Source organism: Aulonocara stuartgranti (genome assembly GCF_965226115.1).
Source record: "Aulonocara stuartgranti genome assembly, chromosome: 18".
NCBI lineage: Eukaryota > Metazoa > Chordata > Actinopteri > Cichliformes > Cichlidae > Aulonocara > Aulonocara stuartgranti.
The window spans coordinates 3,449,225-3,476,208 of record NC_138954.1 but is presented as its reverse complement, the minus strand read 5'-3'; the positions used below and the strand labels follow the sequence as shown (position 1 = coordinate 3,476,208).

General features: G+C 43.6%; 1 long non-coding RNA gene across 1 annotated transcript; it reads right to left on the bottom strand.

Annotated features, from left to right (window-relative positions):
- Window positions 1–12,620: 12,620 nt before the first annotated feature.
- Window positions 12,621–25,662, bottom strand: LOC309694313. The gene is made up of 3 exons (XR_014272847.1): window positions 25,497–25,662; window positions 13,511–13,616; window positions 12,621–13,416 (listed from the first exon to the last, which is right to left on the bottom strand). It is a non-coding gene; the product is annotated as an uncharacterized lncRNA (long non-coding RNA).
- Between the last annotated feature and the right edge of the window lie 1,322 nt (window positions 25,663–26,984).

Here is a 26,984-nt window from a genome sequence, read left to right as displayed (position 1 = left end):
TCCCACACAGCTGAATTGAATCGCAGCGAACAAAGTGAGACATCTCGAAGAGTTTGGGGAGGAAGCTGAATGTGCCGAAATTAATGGGACAAAATAGATGACCTTCATAAATTTTCCTACGATGACCGAGTCTGAGCTGCAGCTTTCTGTAATCTGCACACATAAAAATAATGAGAAATAAGAGACACATACATCATTCAGGCAGACAGTTATCTGTGAAACGCAGAGATGAGCACAGCTGTGAAACGCAGAGGGAGCTGAGGCTGTTTCGCAGCATTCACAATGCAACCTGTAATCAGCAGCAGAAGGTGTTTGAATCAAAAACACAAAACTGATGCTGCAAAAGGGAAAGTGTCCCGTCGTGTTCTCTTAGACTGGAAGCTCACGTCAGAGCAGGAAGGCACGGTGCGGTGTTTGTCTGGAGCACTCAGGCTTTAAACAGCCGTTATTCACTTTGTGCCTGCAACACATAATTCAGAGCCGCTGTTTGGAGGTTTGAACTGGACTCCCGAGCTGGTGACACCTGTCAGTCATTTTCCCCACCATCCTGACCAGTGCAGCATAACGTCCAGAGCAGAGCGTTTATGCATTTTTATGAAGTGTGTGTGTGTGTGTGTACATGTTTAGGCTTCTTTGTGAGGACAGAAAATTGGCATGCTAATTGTGGGGACCAGCAGTCACTTATGGGGACCAAATGCCCGTCCCCACGCACAAACACAGTTTGTTTTCAAACTCCACTGCGGTTTCTTTCACACCTCAAACATTTAGTAAACAAATAAGCAAATACAAGTAAACTGCAATAAATTACAGGTAGTAATAAAATAATCTCCAAATTCTTTTACGCTGCATCCACACCTACACGAGTATTTTTGAAAACACAGCGGTTTCTGTGCGTTTGGACCTTTCTTCCACACATAAACGGCGTTTCGAATCACCAAAAACTGAGATTTTTAAAACTCCTTTTTTGCGTTTACGTGTGGACGAGGAATACAAAGTTTGTTGCGCAATGTGCCTCTTTTCACGTCACGCTGTGGCCACGTTATTGTTTACATGAGATGAATTGCAGAATGGCAGATAGAGATGAAATACTGTTAATCTGACTGTCTGCAGGTTTTACACGCAGTTACTGTCCCTCCATTTACAAAGGCAGAGGCGTCACAGTGTGATTATTTTACTGTAGTTGTTTCTTTCCTGTGTAATAATATTCAACATTGCTGTCAATACATTTTTCAAAAAATGCCTCTCTGTGCAAAATGGGTTCAAAAACATAAACAGCTGTGGGATCCTGTTTGTCTGTGATTTGAACCGGGGGAACAAATCGAGGCAGGAGATGATGGGCGAACATTTGTCATACTTCAACACTGGAAGGCTGCATCACGAGTTGTGAACAGACTATATAAAAGATGGACGTTGTACAGATTTACTTTTGGATTCTGAAGATCCAACCTGTAGCCTGGTTAGTTGTTTGGAACCACAGTGGAAAGCAAACTTATGATCTAACAACAGCAATTGCATTGGGTATCTTGGAGATGATTTGTGGTGCGAGTAGCTGGACAGTGTAGTGGCACCACTGCCACCTTTGGAACGATAGATCCAGTAAGTGTCCCTGTGTTAGCCCCCTGAAGCATACCAGCTCACTCATGACCCGGATTAGCAATGTGTGTTGAGGAACTGAGACATACTGATGAGAAGTGATTTAGTGGAACAAGGTGTACATGCAGATGGTTTTATGCAATGCATGTGGGAGCTATGGATGCACAGAGAGAGGTGGAACATTGGCAAAGCAGCTCAAAGTAGCGGAGAAATGACCTCTTTCCAATGACGAACACACGTCGCTTTAGTCATCAGTGTGTTTCAGTTGCACGTTTCTAAGTATACTTGGGGGACACGTAACAAGCTGTTACTCCTCACCTCACTTTTCTTAAAGCTAATCAAGTTGTTTTTATTCTGGAAACCTCACGAGTGAAAGTGAAAATAAAGAGTTAAAGGCAGGCAAAAAACACAAAGTCCAAATCTCCTGATAAATGTCCAGCTTGTCCAGCACAATTTATAGATGTCTAAAACGGGGACATCACATAAAGTCACAGGACACCTTTTGCTTGCATCTGACAAAACACCCTTATGTGACACCCCAGGATGGGTGCAAATAGAGTGTAAACTTCAAAGTTTAAGCATTAAAGGGAAACATGTTGGTTTATGAAGATAGCAGTTTTAATGACAAAAGGCTCAGAGTCGGTTCTTCCGTGTGTTTTGGGTTATTTTAGCTTCCAGTTTTGGTTTTGCAGCTCATTTCTGGCAGGTTTCAGTGTCGTTGTTTGCAATAGCAGCAAGCAGCAGCTGTTTTCACCAAACAAGCCCAGTAAATCCACCTCAAACACCAAACTCTGAGACAATACCTCCTGCATGTTAGGACTGATGGAGCTGCTGCCAGCAAGCTTTAGACATTGCTGTTTTTCATGCTAGTAAATCAAAATTAGCACATGCTTAATGTGCTCAAATGAATTAAGAGATTACTGCCTTTTTAGGCTCATGTAAAAATATTAAATATGTCATTGGGTGGGGAAATTAAACAGCCTTCCAGCCTGGTCCCTCCACAATTTCCAAATTAAACCTGAGGAACATTCTTCCCAAAATAGAAGTACAATATGTTATGGAATAAATCTCTTCCATTTGTGGCCACAAAAACAATCAGAGAAGAGCTCAGAGCTTTGCTAATGATGGAAGGATTTGGAGGCTTTTAACAGAATTGCAGCAGCACAAGGTTATGAGGAGCTTCAGTTTGCTCCAGTGGTCTTCACAGGCCTGAAATCAGGTCAGGGCCAAACTGACAGGGAGCCAGCCGTCAGCAACCTGCACAGGAGCAGAAGTTCACAATAAAAAATGAAAATTAAGCGGAGAATAAGTCATGCAGGAGGTCAGGATGTGCAGCAAGGAAGGAGGGGAGTTTGGCAGGGAGCAGGAGACATGCACAAGAAAACCATAAGATATAAAGGTCACTGGGGGGCAACTGGAAATGCACTGAGGTAAGTGATTAACTGGAAACAGGTGTCGCCAATTAAACACAGGCGATACTGATGACGGCGGGGCGATGCAGGGACTCTAACAAAGACAGGAAGTAGGAATTACAGCAATTAAGAGGAAGCAATTAGAAAACAAAGGGATATGGCTTTAACATAAGCATAATCCCAACCATAGTACACGAAATGTGGTACCAGACAGTGAGGTAGCAAGTTTTGGAAGCCCAATGCTGAAACAGCAGTCCCATATTGGAGGGTTGTTTTTTTTTAATGTTTTAGTAGAAAAAAAAACAGTTTTCTATGGTCAGTTTCTCCTTTTATAAAAGTTAGATAGCTTTGATTGGCAGCTATAGCTTCACCTCTGTCTGGAATTTTACTTTTGCAGCATCTTTAATGGAATTACCTTTAAAAATACTGCTATTGATCTCTTGTCTTACTGTTTCCTGCCAAGTAAGCGTAAAGCCGATGTTAAATGTCAAACTTCCTTAATTAGAAAGCAGTGATCCTTGAATAAACTTTTATTCTCTCTGTGGCAATAACCTGTTTAAACAGGTATCGTGACAGGTGTAGCTGTCACCTTGCAAAAGACTCAAACTAGAGTGATCGTTGGCGCTTTCAACTTGACTTTATATTTTCAGTTTTGTGCACTCTGCTCATTTCTAGCTCCATATTAACATTTCCTTTGCTCTCTCCAGTAGTTTGTGGTTTGTTCAGTTCCTTTCTCTGTGCTCGTCTTTTCTCTCTTCTCTTTCCGTCCTCCCTTCGTTCAGTCATGGAAGACGACTACCCCTCCTTAAACTTTGATCTCGTCCTGTTAAAAAGAGCCCCTTCTCCACACCGTCACTAAGGACTGCCTCGTGCTGTGGGGAAGTATTTTTGTCATATACTGTTGCTCTAAAAGAAATGATCTAGTTAAGATTTTCTTATGTGTTCTCACCTCTTTCCAAGTTATATATTGAATCAACATTAAACCACGACAAAAGCTTCAATGTGTGTATAAGAAGCAGCTGGTTATGGTGACTGAAGATTCTGTCGTGCCTCAGATGTCAGGATCTGCAACCCAGCTCGTGTGGTGAGAGTAGGAGAACCCAAATGCAGACACTGAGGCATGAGTGAGGTGGAACAGAAGGTGAGACATTTATTGGAGGCCGATAACCGAAATACAAAACAAAAGTCAGGAAGAGAAATAACTAAGACTAAACTGGGAAACTAAAGACTAAACTAAACGCGCGAACCCTGGAAACTATCATCATGGAAACATGAAGAACTGGAAACACGGCGTGAACGTAACAGACGACCTGACAAAGACTGAATAACAGCTAAACACATACATACACATGAGGGTGACGAGGGAAAAGAAACACGGGGACCACAGCTGGGACGAATTAGGCACAACGAGACAGAAGACACACTCAACACGGAACGCAAGACTATCACAATAAAACAGGAAATCTGTTCTCGCTCGGACGTTAGAATGAGTTAGTGCGTTCCAGTAGTAAATTCGGAAAAGTGTGAATAACGGTGTTAATAGTGGAGCCATTCATGCATCACTAGCGACACAGCACAATTGCAGCACATTCATGGATAGAGCCTGATCAGTGGTCTGCACTTATTTAGCAAGTCACAGATACACAACAATGATGGACAGATTACTGCTGCCATCTTGAATTGTTATCTCAGAGTTGGTGGGGCTCCTCCGAGTTTCCAGCTTGGAAAACCCAGTATTCCAGACTAAAATTCCAACTGGGAACCCGAAACTTCTGGCTTAATCTGAAACTCCCATTGGCTCCCTCGACTCTCTTTAAACCAGCTTTTTTATGATTGGCTGACCCTCATGAAGCAAAGATTCAAATAGCAGGTGGGTGGAGCTTCTGTGTGTCCAAGATAATAATGTGCCCGTGGGAAATTTCTCTCTGCATTTACATCACTTCCGGCGCCGCTCCGAGCTGGCAGCCAGTATCAGCAGCTCCGACCTGACCGAGTCGTTTTTCTCTTTCTTTGTTGTTATTGTGTTTCTTGTTCTTGTTTTTTTTTTTATTGTGGACTGTACTACTCCACAATGGAGCTCAGAATTTTATGGACAATTGTGTTATTTATCACATATTTTTACGGCATCTGTGTCTGGGGAGCGCTCGGAGGTCCGACCGCCCATTGTTTACAGCAAGGATCAGCTGTTAGCCCTCAGGGCCTCCGCTGTTCTGCCTACCGCCGAGCGAGCCAACATCCGCAACGAGGTGAGGAGGAAGAGACATGGCACTCGGGCCGAGATTGGGCGTCGCAGTAAGGTTAGGAGGTACCGGCCAGCGATTCCATCTGTTATTATGGGGAACGTGAGATCGCTCCCCAAAAAAGTGGATGAACTGGCGGCTCTAACCCGACATCAGAGGAGCTACAGGGAGTGCAGCCTGATGTGCTTCACAGAGTCGTGGCTAACCACGCTAACTCCGGACTCACACATAAACATAGACGGTTTCCACCTGATCCGGGCCGACAGAACAGCGGAGAGTGGTCAGAAGAGAGGAGGGGGTCTCGCTGTGTTTGTGAACGATAGATGGTGTAACTCTGGGCATTTATCTATCAAGGAGACGCTATGCTGTAAGGACATTGAGCTGCTAGCGGTTAGCATGAGACCGTACTATCTACCGCGAGAGTTTAACACATGATTATGATAGCTGTGTATGTCCCGCCCTCTGCTAACGCTGCAGCAGCCTGTGAGGTCCTGCACACTGTAACCAGCAGACTCCAAACACAGCACCCTCAGGCCCTTTTCCTGATCTCTGGGGACTTTAATCACATTTCCCTGTCCTCCACTCTCCCCACCTTCACCCAGTATGTTACCTGCCACACCAGAGACAATAAAACATTGGACTTATTGTATGCCAACACCAAGGAGGCATACAGCTCATCACCTCTTCCTCCCCTGGGGGGCTCAGATCACAATCTGGTTTATCTCCAGCCTGTGTATAAACCTCTGGTACACAGAGAACCAGTTGTGAAACGGACAGTAAGGAAATGGTCGGCAGAGACTGAAGAGGCCCTGAGGGACTGTTTCCGTTCTACTGTGTGGGACAACCTCTGCAGCCCCCTGGAGGATGACCTCAACAGCATCACAGACTGCATTACGGATTACATGAACTTCTGTGTGGACAACACCATACCCATCAAAAAGGTATGTTGTTTTTCTAACAACAAGCCATGGATAAATCCTGAAATAAAGGCTCTCCTCAAGGAGAAGAGAGTCTTTAGATCTGGAGACAAACAGGAGCGGAGAGTTGTTCAGAAGAAGCTGAAATGGAAGATAAGGCAGGGGAAGGAAAACTACAGCAGGAAGATGGAAGAGCAGCTGCAACAGGACAACATCAGAGGGGTTTGGAACAGCCTGAAGACAATCTCAGGACAAAAACCAACCCCCCAGGCTGCAGGAGACTTGGGGTGGGTGAATGACCTAAATAAATATTTTAATAGGTTTGATCAAACACCCACCCCTCCCCCAGCATCATCCCCCCAGCTGCAAAAAGAAAGTACCACAGCTGTGGAAGACCTCCTGTGTGATAACGGTACCAAAGACCTCCCATCCCAAGGACCTCAGCAGCTACAGGCCGGTTGCCCTGACATCTCATCTGATGAAGACCCTCGAGAGGTTGGTTCTAAACCATCTGCGTCCCCTGGTGAGGTCTTCATTGGATCCACTGCAGTTTGCTTACCAGCCTGGCATCGGGGTGGAGGACGCCATCATCTACCTCCTGCACCGAGCCCTGACTCACCTGGAGAAGCCTGGAAGCACTGTGAGGATCATGTTCTTTGATTTCTCCAGTGCTTTCAACACCATCCAGCCACGACTTCTGAGAGACAAGCTGGAGCTATCGGGAGTGGACCACCACATGTCCCAGTGGATACTGGACTACCTCACAGAACGCCCACAGTATGTGAGGACGCAGGGCTGTGTCTCTGACACGCTGGTCTGCAGTACGGGGGCCCCACAGGGAACTGTGCTGGCACCGTTCCTCTTCACCCTCTACACTGCAGACTTCTCCATCAACTCCCCACGCTGCCACCTATAAAAGTTCTCTGACGACTCTGCCATAGTCGGCCTCATCACAGGTGAGGACGACTCAGAGTACAGACGGTGGACTCTGGACTCTGGACTCTGTGGACTGGTGTCAGCAGAACCACCTGCTGATCAATGCCGGGAAAACCAAGGAGTTGGTGGTGGACTTCCGGAGACGCAGACCCACCACACTGACACCGGTGAACATCCAGGGAGTGGACATTGAGATAGTGGAATAAACTGGACTGGAGCCACAACACTGATGCTCTGTACAGGAAGGGTCAGAGCAGACTCTACCTGCTGAGGCGGCTGAGGTCATTTGGAGTCCAGGGAGCACTTTTAAAGACCTTCCATGACTCTGTGGTGGCATCTGTCATTTTTTACAGTGTGGTTTGTTGGAGCAGCAGTTTATCGGCAGCTGAGAGGAAGAGGTTGGATAAACTCATCAGGAAGGCCAGCTCTGTTCTGGGAGGCACCCTGGACCCAGTGCAGGTGGTGGGAGACAGAAGGACTCCGGCCAAAATAACATCTCTGATGGACAGAGTCTCCCACCCCATGCATGTAAGTGTTGCTGCAGAGCTGCTTCAGTGCCAGACTGCTGCATCCTCGATGCACGAAGGAGCGTTTCTGCAGGTCCTTCCTCCCTGCAGCTGTCAGACTGTACTACCAGAACTGCTCCCAACAAACATGGATGTTTATAACAACGCTGTAACTTGGCACTATTTTATCAACCGATTCACACTATAACTAGGGTTTGCCTCTTATCTGTATTTAATTTTATTTAATTTAATAACGGTACAGTACTCTGTTTTTCTCCAGCGTGTCCTGGGTCTGCCCCGGGGCCTCCTCCCGGTGGGACATGCCTGGAACACCTCACCCAGGAGGCTGCTGCCCCCGCGACCCGGCCCCGGACAAAGCGGATGAAAATGGATGAATGGATGGATGGATACTCTGTTTTTGGTAACCATTGTCCTTGATGTAAATATGTAAAAATTGTTTCTGTTCTGTGTCCTGTTTGTTTGTATATGTGTCTTTCTTACTACTGTTACACCCAAATTTCCCCATCTGGGACAATTAAAGGATTCTTCTTCTTCTTCTCTTTAACCCATTCACTCAGTGAAGCAGTGAGTGCATGAGATGACCAGCTCTGACATCATGCAGAAAAGCAGAAAAAAAACATCCACTGGCCTTGTTATGTCACATATTTAACATGAGCGTGAACTGTTGCAACAGGGTGTGTTTATGACAGAAAATAAATCATAATGGGTCCCCTTTAACAGACAGTTACACCCTTCTCATGTTCCCTGATAGTCTCTGACTTCGTTGAACCTTTGCAGCTGAAGCCAAACACTTTACAGGCAGCCATATCTTTGCTGACATTTCTTGGAGATCAGATTTATTGGCTCACATAATTAAAACAGCTGGCGTCACGTGCAGCAGTGCTACCTCCTGCCCTGTAACGACTGTCGGGCGAGTGACGGATTGGACACCGCGACATGACACCGAGGCCCAAAACAAACACGCACGCCGTAAATCTCCACAGCATCGGGGTGACGTGGCCGATGCACATCAACGAACAGACCGAGCACAACGCAGATTTACTGCAGGGAGACAGAAATCATTTATCAGGCCCAACATTAATCTCGTTCTGCAGCATGTACACGATTTTAATGTCACTGTGCAGATAGCATGTGTTTCTTTAATCCAGATTTAATACTCGGGCCTGGTGGATACAGGCGTAGAGTAGCCAGGATAAAACTTTGCTAAAGCTTTCCTCTGTAATGAACAGATATGACCTACGTGCTTTACCCTCAGTGTGCTCGAACACATCGTTAGTGACTGCAAAAGTTATTGCAACCAGAACAGCCACCGTGTGCTAAATTAGTTTTCTGTTTTTTGCTTTTTCCTCCAGGAGAACAGGTATGAGTCTACATATGCAGGACTCAGTACACAACACAGTTAAAGGTCTTCTCTAGTGCTGTGCTGCGACGGTGGATTAGGGACACAATAAGTGGAAAAAAGATTGATTAGGTCACGGGTGTCAAACTCCAGTCCTCCAGGGTCGGTGTCCTGAAACTTTTCCATGTGTCTCTGCTGCAACACACCTGGATAAAATTAGTAGGTCATTAGCAACACTCTATAGAACTGACTGCATGCTGAGGTGGCAATTCAGCCATTTGATTCATGTTACTGAAGCTTATGAGTGAATGAACACGGTGCAATAAAAGTACTTTAGGAAGTACATTTTTCCCAAAACTTAAATTTATTTAAATTTACTTGAGCAAGGTTAGGGGTTGCCACTTCACCAAGTAGTCAAGTCTTGCTCATGACCTAATTTTATTCAGGTGTGTTGCAGCAGGGACTCATTTAAAAGTTTCAGGACACCGGCCCTCGAGCACTCGAGTTCGACACGCCCGGATTAAGAAAAAAATTTAAAATGAAGGAAAGAAAAAGAAACATTTAAACTCCTTCACTTGGGACAGGAACTCGTCCCTGACCTGGAGTGGGCGCGCCACCCTTTTCTGGGTGAGGACCATGGCCTCAGATTTGGAGGCTCAAAGTACAGCCGCTGCTCCTCCATATCGAAAGGAGCCAGTTGAGGTGATTCGGGCATCTGACAAGGATGCCTCCTGGATGCAGTGTTCTGGGCATGTCCCACCGGGAGGAGGCCCGGGGCAGACCCAGGACACACTGGAGAGATTATATCTCTAGGGTGGTCCTGGGAACACCTTGGTGCTTCCCCGGCCAATGGGCCGATTTTCAGTCACATGACTGACTCACTACCTGGCGGGTGAAAACAATACTCCATCATGACAGCAAAAAGTAAAAGGATAGTCGGTAGTACTGCAGGATAAAAAGTTGGGTTTTTTCACCTGTCTCAAGCCAAGACTACCTGTATCAGCTATCAATTGAGATGAGGGGAAACTATGAATTTAAGAGACTTGTGATTTAGCTTTATTTAAATCCGTAGGCCAAAAAAGTTCTTCTTTGTTTGTGTTATAACAGTAGCAGTTGACCAGGTACAGTTTAAATGAGCCGTCATGAAAGTCAATGTGGAGAAGGAGGGATTGGTGCGATTTGGTCTCTAAGGCAGGGTTAGAAGAGTTGTGCTCACGTGTTGGTACCATACGGCCTTCTGGCAGCTGTAAATAAACACTGATTAGTGCATCTGATAGCAAAGAAGCTATCCGGCATTTTGACTAAGTTAAAGTCGAAGGATGGCTGCACAGATTTTGCCCAGCAGGTGGGCGTGTCCCAGTAGCTATGGATAATTTCTGAATTGAATAGCTGCAATTTAACCTTTCAAGGATTAAAAAATAAATAAAAAAATTCATATGTGTGTCAGAGAGCCTGTCATTGGGGGGGATTTGCAGAGGACGGAAACCTCAGGATTTCAACACTAATATTTGCTTTTTTATGAACACGCCGAGTCCTTAATTATTTCCTCCAGAAGCCTTTCTTCCCTCTTTATTGCCATGCAGCCTGTCGCCTTCATCTGGCTGACAATCAGCCACCTGCTCGCTGGCTCCAGCACAGTTTGACTCCAACCAGAAGAAAATGTATGCGGACAGACTCACGCAGAGCGCTCGGATCTCTGGAAACGACAGCAGGAAAATGGCGAAGCTGCAGGAACACACATGAACACGGGGTGGGGGGGTATTTCACTCTAAAAATGTACTTGTGCTGTTGCCATGTTACTCACACTGACAGACAGAGACTGAGCTTGCGACCTCCAGGTTAGGAGACAGCGAGGTAAATGAACCTACACAATATTGACTTTCACCCAAAGAGGCTCTTATCATCTTTCTTTGGCTCTTTGGTCGATGAGGAACAAGAAAAGGATCCATCGGGGTTTTTCAGCACCTGACCAGCCATGAACATCAGCTAATCAATTCAGTGATATTCCTCTAATCTGATATCTGGAAGAAAACATCAAACAGCCGTCTTCACTTAGTGTTTCGCCGCTTCTTACCGTCTTTTATTCCATGTGGTCGTCTCCCCTGCTTCTGACAGCAGAAATATAAACCTGCCAACATTCATTTGCTCCTCATTAGTTTGATTATTAAACATTATTGAGGTCATTCTATTTTTCTCATGCCTTGTATTTCCTGTTTATTTTTTTGTTAGGCTTTTATGTACAGCTTCAGGATGTTTTTCACAGGCACTGTTAACGCTGATTGTCCATTGGAGGTTTCTTTTCCTTAAGCCTCATGTTTGGCACTGATCCAGAGGAGTAGGGTTTGATCCAACAGTCGTTATTCCTTCCTCGCCGTACCGTCTTCTGGCAAGTGCAGAGAACAGAACAGAGCAGAGAGGAGAAATGATATTTTTGTGCTCGGGATTTATTCCTGGAGAAGTTGCGGTGTGATTGCAGCTGCTCCAACCTTGGACCAAACAATGACCAGACAACCTCTCGTGTCCCCGTTTTTCATCATGCTTTGGATTGGGAGGAATTTCATTTTGCAGGTGCAGAGTTTTGAGGATTTTGAGGATATTTTTAAATCAGAGGAGCAGAGTGAAGGAAGTTCAGAGACTGCAGCTGAAACTTCAGAATGAACTAAAGTTTGGGGTTCAAGTCCAAATCAAATTATAAAGAAAATGGCCCACTGACTCTGTCAAAGGTTAAAGATGTTATGTCATGGCCCTGTGTCTCTCCGGCTGGCTCACTCCAGGCCACATGTTGTTTTTGTTCTCACTCTCCTGTCTGGCTGGGCGGAGCTCATTATGGGCTCCCGCCTTTGGCCCACACACCTGGCCTGATTACCACCTGCTGCTGCTCACTGACACAGTTCCTGACGCTACTTAAGGTGGCGGCTCTGAGCTTCTCGTCGCTGGATCGTTGAGCTACTGGAGTTCGTGTCCCCGGATACTTCCTAGTGTTTGTTCTCGAGCTTCGCTAGCTGGTGTTCCTGACCTGTGTCTCCTTGTACATAGATTTCCTGGACCTGTCCCCGAACCCTCCTGGAGTGCCTGTTTGTCTGCGTAGAGTGTGAAAAGGCGTGAGTGGCAGAAGAGGAGTGAGAGTGTGAGCACGAAGAGTGAGGCAAGCGTGTGGATGTCCCACATACCCCCCTGGAGCCCTGGACGCTTTGCCCCTCACCTTGTATATATTCAGCACTTTGGTTTTCTAAATAAACTGTCAAACTCTTTTTCCAAGGAGCCTGAGTCTGCGCCTGAGTCCGTTCTGTCCACCTTAACATGTTATCATTATGGCTTTATGCATTAAAACCATTGAAAGAGTAATAGCTTCTCTAAAGATACAATACGCTTAGGGGTCAAACCGAAGGAAAAGCATATAAAATATAAAAATGAGGTCAGAGGTCAAATGTCATGTGATATTTAGAACCCCCATTTGTCGGAGTCATTATCAATACAAATGAAGGCGGTAGAGTTTAAGCACAGCTTTAAAGATGAAAGACATTTTATGACAGTTTGACCTTATTTGACCTTGAAAAAGAGGTCAGAGGTTTAATGTAACGTGATCGTTAGAATCCCCGTGTCCTATATGTTGTCAATACAAACCACAGCAGTAAGTAGTAGTTTTGAAAATAGCTTCATATAGCATTGTCAATTTGACCTTTAGATCAATCTATTGACCTTGAAGGAGAGGTCAGAGGTCAAATGTGATCTTTATATCCTTAGACAATTCACACCTCAGTAAGAAACACATTTTCAAGGTTAAAGGACATTTTTGTCACTTTTTGACCAATAAATTGTAGACCTTTGTGCGGACGACTGCCAAACAGTTTATCCTGTTCACAGACACACACATGCAAACACATCAACTCCTTGGTGGAGGTTAGGGTTAACCTAAAAAAAAAAGCAAGCTTTATGCTAAGCAGTAAAGTCAGTTATTGAGCGTGGCCCTTCGCTTACTGTGCAGGTCAGTGTGTTCCTCTGCAGAAACAATGTTACCCACCGCTGTTGGAGGGTCTTTACCTTTCAGTATAATGCACCTTGAGATGACTGCTGTGGAGCTATCTCGTAGTCATTATCTTGATCTGTGCCACAGGCCTTTCTCTTTTTCTTCTCCCCCTCCTTGCTCCAGCGTTTCTCCTCCTGACCGTCCATGTCCCTGGGCGACTTGTCTAAATGTTATCGGAGTAGATGCGGGTGTACGGTGCGTTGTTGTGGCTGTGCTTGTGTGTCTTTACGGTGCAGCTGGAACAGTGATTGAGAGATCTGATAATATAAGTAACAGCTAGCTGCATCCCAGAGTAAAGATCTTAGTGCGTTCGCAGTGTGGTGAAGAAAAGTGCAGCTGCTTTCAGAAAGGCCTCGCAGGTGAACAGCTGCAGCTCCTTTGACTCACATGCTCACTTTCGCTTCCATCTCACACCGGGCTTTTGTCTGAAACCAGAGTTTGCGAATTGTCAGGCAAGGTTCTTTCGAAGCCACCTCACCGGGGTAAAAGCTTCCCAACTGGATCTAATCATAGACTTACCTGTTCCACTTCTGTGCCTTCTCCCCTTTGGTTTAATTGGCAGAGTGCTGACACCCTGAACAACTGGACTCGTGACCCATCAATCAAACCAGCAGGACACAAGTAACTGGAAGAGAAGCGGAAACTAGGTCAATGCAGGAAAAGAGCTTTTAGATGCTTTGAAAGGCCGATAATGGCTGTTCGGTGTGAAGTGAACAGCAGAGAGTGCGTGCAGAGTGTCGGGTTATAAAAATCGCCTCAACGAAACAGCCTGAGAGTCTGAAAGGTGCGTGCTCTTTGCATTTTTCTTCAACATGTCCCATTGCTTGACTGAAATTGTAAGCTAGGAGGAGACGATAACACATTCTCAGTCAGTTGTAGTGAATAAACCTCGAAAGGAGACATTTACTCACTCTGCATTCAAACTGGACAGTCTGAGGCCTTTGTTATGCTGAGGAGCTCTTTGTTCTCTTATTCGTAAGGAAGGAAATCTCCACACATTAGATCCATAATATAATTACAAGGATTGTTGAATTTTTTTTCTTCTTTCTTGGCTCTTGACGGAGGCGGTCGCACTTTTCTCCCTCCCCCTCTCCCTCTCACTTATCTTTCCTGCTTGGCTTCTCATGTCTTTTGTATAATCTCATCTAACTCTAACCCTCAAAGAGTTTCTCAGTCTTGTTCTCTAAAACCTAAAAAATTATGGATTTGATCAACTGGTCCCGTAACAGAATTGACACCTTCCTGGGCTTGGGAGAGCCCGACTGTCCTGCGGAGACGTTTGCTGTCAGTTTTTCCAGCTGTAAAGGATGAAAGAGCGTTCGTGTTGTGTTGTTACCTTTAAACAAGGAAACTACTCGGTCGGATTTAGAAATAGATGCTTTGGATTCAGATAAAACCACTGACAATTATTCAGCCTCGTGTTTTCAATGAAAAACATCCTCAGAGAGAACAACGTTCAGCCATGAAACATGAAACGTACGACTTGTTCTAATGAAGTTTTTTTGTAAAAAAAAAAAGAAAAAAGAAAAAGATCGATTTGTGTCCATGAACCAAAACAAACAGGTGGAATTCTTATTGTTTCGGTACAATTTGGACTCGGGGCTCATACTCAACGAGGCGACAGCAGCTTTACTGTGTTCAGTGAAGGACAGGAAGCATTGGGACCTGTCAGCGAGGAGAGAGGGGGTTAAGAGGGGCAAAGGTGAGTCCAGCTTGTAATATTTGTGATCAGTTTAACGGCTTCATTTGTTTATTTCTTGAACAGATGCTCTGAAGGTGTACAAGGCTGGCAGAGAGAAATCTGAGAAAATGGGTGAGTGGTGATGGAGGGTGAGCAGGCAGGTAGATTACAGGTAATTCCCTTCCTTTGTAAGTATTGAGACTGGCTGACCGGTTAATGTAAGAGTGGATGGCGATGACTGGGAAACTCCTCAGGATAGCAGGAATCCAGGTGAACAGGTCAGCGGAACAACTAGGAGGCTGATGGAAAACTGGCAGGTAACAAACTGGGATTTCTACTTTATTACCCTAAATGATCTGACAGAGAACATCAGCACCATCCAGCCTTTAAATATCATGAGCTTGATGAGAAACATAATTCATATTATATTAATCATTTATTAGCATTAAAGAGCTGTACTGTATTTTGTAGGTGACCCATTCTTGATTTCCGTAGATAAATCCTGCACATCGACTGTAATTCACACACTAAAACCCCACTGAGGAGGAAAGAAATTGATAATTTGCCATTTTCATCTATCCAGTCTTGACTATCATCTTTCCCTGCTACATCATCGCCTATCTAAGAGGTCAACGATCACACGTCCTCTATATACAACGAGGATAGCAGCAGGCGTGCAGCAGCTCTGCAGATTGCTTCTTTTTTCCCTTTACCGCGAGCCTCTCTTTCATTTCCATCTTAAAAAATGACTGGTCTCCTGTCGGAGGACCGCCAAGCAATTTAAAAGCTAATGAGAGAAAATTAAAATGACACAGTGTTTCATTGGCAAGACATCCCTCTTTGGAGTGGCCCAATTAAAAGTAAGAAAGATAAAGAGACCCGGGGGGAACTCGTTCTTTGTTGTCTTTTGTCAGGTGAATTAAGGTGCGGCTCAGTTTGAACTGGAGACCGGAACATCACGCTGCCATTCAAATTGGATCCTGTGTTCAAATAAAAAGAGGCATGAAAGTGTAAAATGTCTGGATGGTTCACAGACGAGGCTGCCGCTCCTCTGTTTCTGAGACGCAACTTTGATTCAAAACGAAAACTGAATGCTGACGTTGATCTATCACTTTTGCACCCTCGAATGATACGCGATAAAATATAGCTAGTTAAAATTTACATCTTTCACAATTTAAATATTAGAAATAAGTGAATGCTTGCACTGTGATAGATTGGCGACCCCTATGACAGCTGACATAGGCTTCAGACCCCCCAGCTAAGTAATGGATGGATCTCTGGCGTGCAGTAATGTCATCTACCATCCCGCTCAACTATAAATCAATGACTATGAGACGAGTGCAGCGGAACAATCCAGGTGATAATAGCTTTAATTCCTCAGTCAACTATTAATCATTGGGTTTTCCACCTCAGTGTGGTCACCTGTTTGACTGTAAACACACCATCAATCAAACAGAACCTTTTGTTAGTATTTTAATGTTGATACAACACTTATCACTTAACATTGATCGCTCAGATTTCTATGTGAGCCATGCTTTTCAATGTTGCTCTGGAGGAGAACGTCTTTGTTCTACTTGCAAATCTGAATTTTGGCCTAAAAGATGAAACTCTATGGAAACTCTTCAGATTGCCCTTTGAAAAAAAAGTTTTCATTTAAGTTTGCAAACTGGTTCTATTGTAGATTTGTGCTGTTCTTGGGCTCTCTGTCCTATTGCAAGGCTCACTTCAACTACGCCTTGCGCTGACAGTGAGGGACTGTATGAGGTGTTTGTGCTGTTATCGGGGATGTCCAAATTCATAGGCTGCATCCTCCTGAGGCCGCATTTGTAGGCCTATTACGTCACAGCGACGTAATGAAGGCTGTCCAAATTTGTAGACTCCTCCAAATGTGGCCGACAATTGCGTCCTACTTTTCCCCAGATTTGAAGAATGGGTTGGGTGTATCCTTCGTGGCCCACCATATCGCAGAATTCATAGCGCGGCCCAGCCACATCCAGTTTCCAACAATGGCAGTTGTTGGAAGTTTTAAAATTACAGTTTTAAAATTACTCTTATTACTTTTTCTGGGTCACAAAATACATTTATAAGATATTTTCAGAGAATGTAGCTGTGTAAACTTCAAATATCTGCTCAGTTTATCAAGACATGGTAGTCTAAGGAGCTTCTGGAAAAGCGTCTGGACTTCTTTAAGTTGCTTGAAGACGTTTCACCTCTCATCCGAGAAGCTTCTTCAGTTCTAAGGTCAAATGGTGGAGAGTCCCAGATTTAAACCCAGTGGGAGATTCCCCCCAAAGAGGGACAAAAGGACCCCCTGATGATCCTCTACCTAATCACATGAGCCAAGGTGTGAAACTGGGTGTGGGTCACAATCAGCCAGGGTTTCAGGTGAGCTCATTGTGAAACCTGGCCCCACCTTATCATGCGATTTCCTGAGGTCAGATGGCCCAGGATGTGAGTGGGCGTTAAGGCGTCTGGGAAGGGATCTCAAAACTGGATTATAGATGGCAGAGAGTTGGTGTCGTAAACCCCGCCTCTGTTCAAAGATGGTCGCTCACAGTGGACATAGATGGCTTCTTTCACTCCTCTTTCAAACCATCTGTCCTCTCTGTCCAAAATGTGAACATTGGTGTCCTCGAAAGAGTGACCTTTGACCTTTAGATGCAGATGGACTGCTGAGTCTTGTCCTGTGGAGGTGGCTCTTCTGTGTTGTGCCATGCGCTTGTGAAGTGGCTGTTTGGTCTCTCCAATGTGGAGGTCTGAGCATTCCTCGCTGCACTGTACAGCAAACACCACATTGTTAAGTTTGTGTTTTGGAGTTTTGTCTTTCAGGTGAACCAGATTTTGTCTGAGTGTGTTGCTGGGTCTGAAGCACACTGGGATGTCAGTTTTTTCATCTGTCTTAAGGACATTGCTCCAGACGTCTTGTGGTTTGTTCAATTGCAACTTTGCATATCTAACCAATGCCACCATGCTCTTTTAAAAGCAGAGGCTTTCTCGTGGCAACCCTTCCAAACCCTTCCCATTTGTTCAGCCTTCTTCTAATTGTTCCGGCTTGATCTTTAACACATGACATAATAACTGAGTCCTGTAAAATCTTAAAGCTCTTCAAGATCATTGCATGGTTTGAGGGTGAATTTGCTTCTTGTTCATTCCTCAGTAATAATGGATTGCATTTATATAGCGCTTTTCAAGGCCCACAAAGCGCTTTACAATTCCACTATTCATTCACTCTCACATTCACAAGCTACTGGGGCGAGGCTGCCATATCACACCATCAGCCCCTCTGGCCAACACCAGTAGGCGGTAAGTGAAGTGTCTTGTGTCAAGGACACAATGACCAAGACAGAGCAGGGGATCGAACCGGCAACCTTCTGGTTACAAGATGAGCTTCCCAACCCCCTGAACCATGGTCGATCTTGAGGATCAAGTTAGAGTCATCTGACTCCCAGTTACATAAGGCTGTGCCCCGTTTTTCACACGGCTGCAGAGATAACCTGGCGTGTAAATGTATGAATGCATCATTTTTGTGATGCAAATTCTCTGAGTCATTATTTATGCTCATTATCGAGGATGTATTTGTTGTTAAAATGATTACACAGTTGAAAATAACATTTATACTTTCTTCCTCACCAGATGTTCTGCTGCTGTCACCACATTTTCAGTCTCAGCCAAACCAGAAAAACAAAGAAGTGTGAGAATGGCCTCTTTCAGGATTTTAATGTTTAACAGAAAGTGTACGAGCTTCATGTTGACTCATTTTAATTCTCGGTGACATTTACATTCTAGTCTAGTGAAGTGACTTTACTTTTTTAAAATATTCCATTTGTTCTTTCTCTACAGAGGACGGACTGTGACTGCGCTGCAGAGAACAGGACAGAGACTACTTTCTGAATTCAGTCTTATATGTTTTAAAACATTTTTCTGAGAAGACTTCGAATTTCCACATATTTCCACATTTCTAGTGAGGTTACGTCAGTGAATATCACACCGGAACCAGCAAAGAAGAAATCCTGTCGGCCTTTTAAATTCTTCAGGTTATGTTTAACAGAACAAGACACTTTCATCAGAAATGTACTCATCAGGAGTAAATATGAGCACTATAGCACAACACAAACTGTCCTGTCTGTGCTTTATTGAACCATTTCCATTACATTATACATCGCTGACAGCAAGAAGACGAACCCCAGAAGTTATAAAAATGGACCGATTCAGGATCCTCTCACAAACTTGGTTTGGGTGTAACTTTGATACTAGCTATGCTCCTGAACATTTTTGCAGATCAAACACAATCTCCCATGAAAAAATGAATTTTCAGGAAGATCGTGCTGCTGGGAAGAGCTGAAGTACAGCCCACAATGCTGACCCGTTCCTCAAACTTTGCAGATCCATCTGACGACCTGCTGGATGCAGTGGTTCAGGCCAGATCCATGCAGGCCCCATTCTGCAACCTGCAGGAACACCACTCCATTCCACATGGAGCAATTCTAAACATACGAGGATCTTCTACCCAGAGGACCAGATATCGGCCATACAAGCCCAGATGCTCAGAGTGCTGACTGTTTATTAGTGTGCTTGAGATCTTCTGGACCCAGTGAAGGACTAGCTGGTTTTTAAAATGAAAAACATCAGGACATGTATGAGATAACCCTGAAATTTTGTGGTCTGTGTCATGTGTCACTTGAGCTGCTTCTTGGAGGATCCATTATGGAGCTGATCGATATGTATTTGAAGCTAAGTTTTGCGATTTCCCATGCAATCACATTATCAGTATGAATTGTCTTTTAGCTTTTCTTCTAGAAAACGAGCCTGAATTCAGCTTTGTCTGCAGAGACATTAAAATCCCTCACAGACTCCACATCCTGCTGGGAGCATTTCGCAGCCACCATGGTGACTACAGACCATAGAAAGTAGATGATAAACTTCTTCAACCTCCTGTTTCTGTTTAACACTAACACTTTTTTATACGTCTTATCGTGAGTTTGTTTCACTCCGAGCTTTGACCTGCAGCAGATGCATGCCCCTGTCATGCTGCAGAGAGACTTTGTGGTACCGTCCAGCCAGGTAACAGAAAAGCAGATCATCATAGTGACCGAGCTTAAACATCATGATAATCTATCCGAAACATTGTCCCTTCTCACGGTGGCAGCTGTTATCATCTACTCAGTGTCATCAGGCAACATGGAAGTACAGAGAGATGAAAGGAATGCTGACATGTTACAGATAGTTTTATTTTATTTATTTATTTATTCCCAGGCCAGCCGAGCGTGTCCTGGGACATGCCCCGAACACCTCATCCAGGAAGCCTCCTTGTCAGATGCCCGAACCACCTCACTCCTTTCGATGTGGAGGAGCAGCAGCTCTACTCTGAACCCCTCCCAGATGGCTGAACATCTCACTCTATCTCTCACTGGAGAAATTATATCTCTCGTGTGGTCCTGGGAACACCTTGATGTTCCCCCAGACAAGCTGGAGGAGGTGGCCAGGGAGATGGAGGTTTGGGCTTCTCTGCTTAGGCTGCTGCCCCCACGACTTTAAACCTCATTTCACTATGTGGGAGATGAACAGCTATATGCTAGTGTGGCACGGACCCCACGCACACACACAGTTGCCAGTTTGCTCGGATAACTTTGATTGTCTATGGGCAGCAGATACTGTTGTTTCGGTGCTCTGCACGCTGGAAACAGTCACTCCAAGGTTGCTGCCACACACGTCCTCCTGCTTCACCATCACTGGAAAAAACCGAAGAAGATAGCAGTGTCATTTACCCCGCTCCAGCACGCCTGTGTTTCAAACACGCCTCCGTGTCCCCCTTGCGAGCTCACTGTGCCACCTGTCCTCTGCAGCAGGCCAGAGACCACACCTCTGCCACAGCTACGTCTCCCTTTCACCTACATTCTAAGACCAGGCTCGTCTTCTGGCTGTAATTTTGAACCAGCCTTTTCAAGCCTTATAGAATTTCTTCATCAATGTAAAGTTATTGTATAAAAAATATATAGATTTGTTCCTAAATGAATAAAAAAAGAATGAAGATCATTACCCAATAAATACACAACACAACGCGAAGAGGAAGCTGTTAAATGTCGTCCACTCGCCTTGCTGCCATTTTTTAAAACTGAACAAGACAACTTGCTGTAAATCTTACTGTGAACACATTTTCCTTCCAAACTATGAACAGCAGTGACATATTCTCCATTTCTAAGGTCACGCTTGCAAACAGGGATCCCGGGTAAGAAGCTTAACTACAGCCCAAGTATCATTCTCCAGAGTTTTATTAAGCAAACGGATCATCAGCTTATAGAGAGCAGACTTTAGCAAATCTACTGGAAAATAGTGGAGACAGAGAGCGGGAGGGAGGGATGGGTGAAGAGCTATCTGGAATGGAATATATGGGATTAAAATCCCTGTGCCTGAGGAAATGTTGACCCTACAAGGAAAAACTATTAACTGGCTTGTCTGGGCTGAGGACTTTAGGGAAGCTTTGGGCACAATCAGCTGCTAAATGTCAAAATGTGGGAACACACAAGATTTTTTTTAAAAAAGAGGCAGCTTTAAATTTTCCCAGCACACTAAGTTTTTATGGGTCTGTGCAGATGCTCAAACTGACATCTGATTGCCTAACAGCCGATAGTTCCTGATGTTTGTTTGCTTCTTTATTCCCCCACACGAGACATATGTCATGTTCCGGGTGAGCACTGTGCTACTTTTCTTCATTGGGAAGCTGATTATAGAAGCTATTGATCTGCTAACTGGAGACAGAAGAGTTTACTAATGAATAATTGAGTCGGATGCGCTCCCTCGTCTTGCCCTTGATTGATGCCGCAGCTGATCATTGGCTGATATGAAAGCAGGACACAACCTATAACCTCGCCATCTTATCTCTGCAGCCGGACGGCAATCCCTCATTCACAAACACAAACACACACCTATACGTTTATTTTATTGGCAGCGTTCTTTTTTAAAGGGAAAGGTTGTGGTTTCGTGTAATTGTGGAGTCAAGCCAACAAACAGGAACCCGTTTTTATTTTTAGAGTTACCTCTGGTAAATGGACCTGTATCGATGTAGCACTTTTCTAGTCTAACTGACCATTTAAAAGGCTTTTATGCTAAAAGCCACATTAACCATTGGCACATGCATTCTTGCAGCACCTTAACTCGCACTGGCCTCTCTGTTGCTCACACTCGTGTCAATGAATGCAATGCAATTGTGAGCAATTTAGGGTTCAGTAACCTGTCCAATAACACTTAAAAGTAAGGGCTTGAGGAAATCAAATCACTGTCCAACTCCTTAGCCACAAAGGCGCCATTTGCCTCCAAATCAATTGCAAAACCCATTTATTTTTTATACTGTTTAATTTACTCTGTGGCAGTTCATAATGTTAATTACATACTGTTTATTGTAAAATGTAATGTGTTCTTAAGAGCCACTGTTTGAAACATGGTTAGGAGCAGTACAATTATTACAGGACAAAATTGCACAAAAGCAGAACGAACACGAAACACGTTTTTGCTGCTTCGAGTAAAGACGTGTTTTTAGCTGCCTCCTAACAGTTAGTTTACAATCCAAGTGAAAATAGGAGTGGGAAATTAACAGCAGCCAAAGTAAATCAATCATTTAAAAAAAATCTACCACCTTTGCCACAGAAATACTTAAAATTTTCAGGCTTACTCAGGCTATATTTACGTTTCACGTATGGCTCAATATGTATCACAGTCTAGGCCAGTAATAATTGTTGGTGAACTGCCCAAGTAAATAAGTTTTTAGGTCCTTTATAAAAGTGTTTAGAGTCATTAAACCTCATCAGGTGTGGGCAGAGTGTGCCACAGGTCGGGCACTGCAGCTTGAACCCACCTCCAGTTCTAAATACCGTGCACGTAGCATATTTTAATTTATCATATTTTAATTGTCACTGAGGTGTGCAGTGTCACAGCCTGACCTGTACTAGAAAACCAGTATGCTGTGACCAATATGTCCCAAAAATATATGTATTTATCACCACTGTACTGTTGTTACCTGACATTATGTTTACGTCCATGTCAGTGTTGAAAAGTTCACCGTGTATTTATGTTCTTTCTGCAAACTCTCATTTTCTTCTTGTCAGCAGCTTCAGTGCAGTTGTTGATTAAACAGCCGTCAGCATGTCCTTATTCACTGGATTTCTGATTTCCTTCACCTCCTTTCTTTTCACATTTTCTGCTTATTGTGGACATTTAGAGAGTTAATAGCTGAAGGTGCAGATAAGCAACACAATGGGGAAAACAGAAAAAAAATAGTGAATGTCATTCTTATTTATATTGGTAATTAAAATCACAGTAATCTGTGAGGTAAAAACGCCCCCATCAGCCTTTTTGTTTTTTTCCCTCTAGCAATATTTCCCAATTGCCACCAAGTATGATGAGATATATAATCCCTCCTGTAAAATTCTGGGCCTGCAAATTCTGCTCCCAATTGGACATGCCCAAAACTCCTCCAATGGGAGGCATCCTGTCTTCAACAAAAAAGTGCAATGTCCTCATTACTGCTGATGCTGCAAACAATCTGCCGATCTGCCAATCACATCCTGCTTTCAGTCATAAACAAGAACCCAACATACTTAAAACTTCCACGTATTTAGGAACAACTGTTCTCTAACCCGTTAGATGCTCTCCATCGTTTTTCTTCAGAGAACCGTGGCCTTAGATTTGGAGAAGCTTAGTCTCATTCAACCAACGTTAAGTTACAGATGCAGAATCTGTAGGCAGAGGACAGGGAATTGGTTTTGTTGCAAGTATTTAAACATCAGTGGCTGGCTGAAGATATTTTTAGCTTATTCTTTTTTTCCCCTCGTGATCTGCATTTGTAAACAATGACCGGATGGCAAAACTGACCCAGATAACTGCTGGCTTTACCTGAAGCCTCAAGACAGCAAGAGTAACTGCAGCCTCCAGACTTACATCCTTCTTTAAGAAATCTACATCCCAAAACTGTTTATTAAACTGTTTAGTTTAGTCTAACTAATAAAATGCTGAGAAGCTGTTTGCATGTATGCATCATGAACATAACCTGAATAATGGAAAACATGTTGTAGGTGGTACTGATGGACAGCAAATGCTTTCAGGTCTAACCTATACACACACACAGACACACAGTGAGTGCCCTCACACAATCTTGGGTTAAATGAAGCTCCACAGAGCCGCTGATCTTCCTCAGAGAATCTCTGATCACCTGTGGTTTTTATTTAGACCACACAAGGACGAGGCTAAACACAACCTCGAACTCACAAATGTGGAGCGTTGAGAGACGGGGAAAGTGGAAGAAGGAGAGAGCTGAGGGGACAAAATCACAAATAAATGTGGGACAAAAAGAGGCACAGTCAATTATTATTTAAGTCCAGGATCACACACGTGAGTGGATGGAATCAGCAAGTCTGTGCAGAAGTCTCGAGCCAGCCTTCATCGTGTTTTTAAAAGCGGTGGTTCTCCAGGATCTCTTGGGCTGCTTTTTCGCTCCTTTTCAGTCCAGTTCTTGCACCTGAACATTTTCAGAGCAGTGTTTAGGAATTTAAGCATAAATAAGATACCTAACTCAACGGATGAACCACTACTACTGTTTTCATATAACTGACTTATAAAGCATATGCGTCATTTGTTTCCATTTCTTTAGCTGAATGTACAAGAAATGCCAAAGATAAAAGGCATAAAAATGTGTTTTTGCACTAACAAGCAGAGGTGGGACCAAGTCATTGTTTTGCAAGTCTCAAGTAAGTCTCAAGTCTTTATCCTCAAGTCTCAAGTCAAGTCTCAAGTAATGTCAGGCAAGTCAGAGTCGAGTCTCAAGTCACTGGTGTAAAAGTCCAAGTAAAGTCACAAGTCTGAAATTTTGAATTTCAAGTCCTTTCGAGTCTTTAAAAAAAAACCAAAAAAAAGCATGTTGCAGTTATGCTAAATGTAAATATTAGACCATGTAATTTTTAAATCTGTGTTTTTCTCAACACATGACAAAATAGTGAACTTAGAAAATATACACAAATTGTGAAATTGCACCTCTTTAAAATGCAGCTCAATTAAACCTAGCTCCAAGAATAATTTTCACCGACAGTTCTGAGATAAGCTGCATGTTATTCTTGGATGCGGTTGTAGGACCGGCTTTAAAATCGCATGACAAAAATATCATACACATTAAAAAAAACTGTATCACCAACGTAGCCTGGACAACATTTGCTAGTTAGATGAAGTCAGCTATCTCATCTTAGCATATTTATATGCATATTTATAATCATACGGTTCTTGGAGTGAGTGCATACACTCATGAAGTTTAGTAACTTCAGGTCACTGCAACAAGCCCAGGTACAGTTTACCGCCGGATGGGTGCAGGACCTTGAAATGCACCGTGTAGAACGAAAGACCATCGTACGTATCATAAGTTTACCAGTCTCACAAATCGTCTTCATAAATACACATTCGTTAACCGTTTATTAATATAACCTTTGAGCTCAACGGTAATTAATTAGTAGTGGAAATAATTTCTGGTAGCATCACAGAAATGTAGCAGTGACAATAAGACTGTATGCTGTAATCGTACTGGGCAATTAGTGATACAAAAAACCTGTTTTATCCTGTGAATAAAAGTATATGTTTTTGTCAGTGTACCATAATAACAGAAGCGAAACGCAATATTGTGTCAGGACAATTCACTATTTATGCACAATAAATAAAGGAGCATAGCGCGACAATTTCTGTTCAGCGCCAGACTTGCTTGTAACCTATATCACCAATTATGTTAAGAAAAATGACGTATTAACTACAACAGCAGACTGATCTTCGTGTAAATGCTTGGAGCAGACTAACCTGTGAGCTGGAGTGTTCTGGGACGTTATATTTTGTCTTTGAATGGCTGCAATCCAGTCGCCTCTTTGTTACTTCGGAAACACAGCTCGAACAATTTCTCTTCAACGACGTAATCCGATAACAACCGATCTCTTTACTCGTCGGCTTCCCGTGGCTGTCATGCGACCGGCAGTTAATAATACAACAGCTTCTTGACATTTTTGTGTTTCTTTTTATTGCTGCGCTAGTACCGCTTGCCACGAGTTCCCAGAATCCTTTGCGGTTCTACCCGTGAATGACGTCACATTTTCAATCTCTATATAATATGCATGTTAAATTTTATATTTTGGGTAAAATATCAAGTCTTTTCAAGTAAACCGGTTCAAGTCCAATTCAAGTCCCAGGTCATTGGTGTAAAAGTCCAAGTCAAGTCACAAGTCTTAGAACATTTTTTCAAGTCAAGTCTAAAGTCATAAAATTAATGACTCGAGTCACATGACTTGGACTCGAGTCGAGTCCAAGTCATGTGACTCGAGTCCACACCTCTGCTAACAAGGTTTTTCTTTTTACTTTTTTGATTGTTAGCTTTCATATTTATTCATGAAATACATACAAAACAACAGTTTGTTGCAATAAAATCATTGTTTTACATCTTAGAAACCATTCAGAAAAAGAAAAAAACATTTTTAGAAACTTGCAGCTTTCTTTTGGTTGTGTTCAAAATGTCTCTGTTTTGTCTACTTTGTGGAATCAAGGGAAATCTGTATTCGTCAAACGGCTTTTTTTACTTAACCCTTCGAATTTCATGCTCCACATGCACTCTCAGACGTGTGATTTTCTGTGTCTGGAGGAAGCTGTGTGCTGGCATCTGGCTTCTTTTGCTGAGATAAGGCAGACAGTAAACCTTGAACTTTACACAGTCAGAGATGAGGAATCCCTTGGCAACCATTATGGCCATGTCTTCTGGGTCAGCCAACCCTCATCTCCTAAAGAGTTCTTCATCACTTACTGACCCCTCATAGAGTGAAGAAACAAAGTTCACTGAGATTTGTATCTGGAGAACATCTCACTTTGGAGAACAGGGGAGGATGGGGTTTGATACTTTAGCTCAGTGCAATCTGCAATCACCTGAGTATCAGGAAAGTCTTTGAAATAATCAGGGAGGTGAGCTTTAATGTCCTCAGCATCAATCCAAATTCGCACTGAACCCAAGAGAGTGTAAAAGTTGTTGGTCCATGAAGAAATAATGCGACTTACAGTGGCTGTACAGTCTGTCTCCTTAAGACTAGCAGCCAGGTACATTTAGAAGAGCCAGAGCTCATCAGTGGGTTGCAGTGACTGCCTCATGTGTGTTTCAGACTTTGGCTCTTGATGTGCGAACCATTTTGTGGACAGATGGCTCAATTAGTCCTCAAAGCGTCAGGAAGTAACTTGCAAATGTTGGGTAGAATCAGCACATCCAACCAATCTTTGTAATCTGAAAGTGAATTAAATTTTGAGTTCCTCCAC